The following is a 3,048-nucleotide window of genomic DNA, read 5'->3' as shown; positions in this document are numbered from 1 at the left end:
GGGGGGGGGGGGGGGGGGGGGGGGGGGGGGGGGGGGGGGGGGGGAGACGGGGACGGGGTTTGGGAGACATAGAGGGGTAAGAGACGGAGAGGGTGCTCCAAATGGGAAGGGATTCCCTTGTAGAGGAGTTCCCAGGCATCACTATTGGAACCCTTGCTTTTCCTGACATATATTAATGACCAGCATCTTGGGTGCAAGGGACAATTTCAAAGTTTGCACATGACACAAAACTTGGAAGAATTGTAAACTGTGAGGAGAACAGTGTGGAACTCTAAAAGGACATTGACAAGTTGGTGAGTGGGCAGATAGGTGGCAGGTGAGGTTCAATGCAGAGAACTGTGAGGTTAATGCTCGGTGGGAAGAATATTGAAAGACAATATAAAATAGGTGGTATAATTCTAAAGTGGGTGTAGGAGCAGAGGATGTATATGGGCACGGATCAGTCAAGGCAGGCGGACAGGTAGAGGGAGTGCTTAAAAGCGCATAGTGACCTTGACTTTATAATTGGGGGCATGGAATGAAAAAGCAAGGAGGTGTTGTTGAACTTAGAGTTATAGAATCCCTACAGTGTGGATAGAGGCCATTCTGCCCATCAAGTCTACAGTGACCCTCCAATGAGCATCCTGCCCAATCCCTGTACCCTGCCTTTAACATGGCTTGTACAAGGCACTTGTTGGACCTTAAATGGAGTATTGTGTATAGTTGTGGGCACCACATTGTAAGAAAGATGTGAATGCTTTGGAGGGAGTGCAGAAGTAATTTACAAGAATGGTTTGAGAGATGAGGAAACTTCAGTTCTGATGATTGATTGAGGAAGTTGGGCTTATATTCCTCGGAGGGAAAAAGCTGAGAGGAGATTTGATAAGGGTTTTTTAAATCATGAGCGGGCTGGACCGAGTAAATTGGGAAAAGGATAACAATAATCAAGTGCCCGACAATCCAGTTACTCTCACTCCTCCGAGATAGTAGGAACTGCAGATGCTGGAGAATCTGAGATAACAAGGTGTAGAGCTGGATGAACACAGCAGGCCAGGCAGCATCAGAGGAGCAGGAAAGCTGATGTTTCGGGTCTAGACCTTCCAGAAGGGTCCAGATCTGAAACGTCAGCCTTCCTGCTCCTCTGATGCTGCTTGGCCTGCTGTGTTCATCCTGCTCTACACCTTGTTAACTCTTACTCCTCGGCTCCTTCCCCACAGCCCTGACCATTTTCATCTTCCACATTAATGGAATCTGTGTCCACTGCCTTGTCAGGCACTCAAACCAAACATTAAGTACCCATTGTATTAAATAAACCTTTACTCATGCTATCTCTAGCTCTTTTCCTTTAAATCCCACATTCTGGTCATGACCCTCCTGTCACTTTCTCCTAGATAAATTCTGAACCATCTCTGCTCTCAGAAGAACAACCCCAGTCCCTCGATAGAACCTCCTAGCTTGATAACTGCAATATTACACGGAGGCTGTGGTTTCATTGGAGCCCATTTGGACCCAGCTGGGAATCAGCCACAACCAACTTGTGGAGTTAACCAAACTCTGTAAAAAGTTCCTGGTTCCTCAATCCAAGAGCTACCAGACATCCATCAGCACCACTAGGAGCAATGGGTACTGCAGACAGCCCATAGAGAAAGAGATAGTAGGAACTGCAGATGCTGGAGAATCTGAGATAACAAGGTGTAGAGCTGGATGAACATAGCAGGCCAAGCAGCATCAGAGGAGCAGGAAAGCTAACGTTTCGGGCCTAGACCCTTGTTCAGAAATGGGGGAGGGGAAGGGGGTTCTGAAATAAATAGGGAGAGAGGGGGAGGCGGATAGAAGATGGATAGAGGAGAGGATAGATGGAGAGGAGACAGACAGTTCAAAGAGGCAGGGATGGAGCCAGTAAAGGTGAGTGTAGGTGGGGAGTTAGGGAGGGGATAGGTCAGTCCAGACAGGACGGACAGGTCAAGGGGGCGGGATGAGGTTAGTAGGTAGGAGATGGGGGTGGGGCTTGAGGTGGGAGGAGGGGATAGGTGGGAGGAAGGACAGGTTAGGGAGGCGGGGACAAGCTGGGCTGCTTTTGGGATGCGGTAGGGGGAGGGCAGATTTTGAAGCTTGTGAAGTCCACATTGATACCATTGGGCTGCAGGGTTCCCAAGCGAAATATGAGGTGCTGTTCCTGCAACCTTCGGGTGGCATTGTTGTGGAACACCTACGCTCGGTTCGCACTAAACAACTGCACCTCCCAGTCGCGAACCATTTCAACTCCCCCCTCCCATTCCTCAGACGACATGTCCATCCTGGGCCTCCTGCAGTGCCACAACGATGCCACCCGAAGGTTGCAGGAACAGCACCTCATATTTCGCTTGGGAACCCTGCAGCCCAATGGTATCAATGTGTACTTCACAAGCTTCAAAATCTCCCCTCCCCCTAACGCATCCCAAAACCAGCCCAGCTTGTCCCCGCATCCCTAACCTGTCCTTCCTCCCACCTATCCCCTCCTCCCACCTCAAGCCCAAACCTACATATTGTCCAGATCTTGGACTCTAAGATTTGAAGATGGACTGCTTCAGTGTCTGAGGAGTCTCAGATGGTGCTGAACGTTGTGTGAACATCCCCACTTCTGACCTTATGATGGAGGGAAAGTCATTGATAAGGCAGTTGAAGATGGTTGAGCCAAGGATACCACCCTGAGGAACTCCCGCAGAGATGTCCTGGAGCTGAGAAATGGGTTTTTCTCAATTTATTAAAGGGATGTGAGTGTCATTTGCTAGGCCAACATTTATTATCCATCCCTAATTGCTCAGAGACCACAAGTGTCACTTCACCTCAGCTTTCCTTCCTGAAGACCATTAATGGATCAGGTGGATTTTTATAACAATCGTAACATGTGGCCATTTGAAGAGCTTTTTCCCTCCCCAGTTTCAGATCTTATTGGGAAAACTGCGCCAAACGAGAGAGCGCAACCCGCGAACAACTCTACTTCCTACATGGATGCCTCACGAACCAGGTATTACCACGCAGTGTGAAGTACAAACCACCCATCAACAACCCACAAGCCCGCAAAACAGC

The sequence above is a fragment of the Rhincodon typus genome, chromosome 30 (genome assembly GCF_021869965.1).
Source record: "Rhincodon typus isolate 14 chromosome 30, sRhiTyp1.1, whole genome shotgun sequence".
Taxonomy (NCBI): Eukaryota; Metazoa; Chordata; class Chondrichthyes; order Orectolobiformes; family Rhincodontidae; genus Rhincodon; species Rhincodon typus.
The sequence above is the reverse complement of the archived record's forward strand: the minus strand, read 5'-3'. Positions refer to the sequence as shown.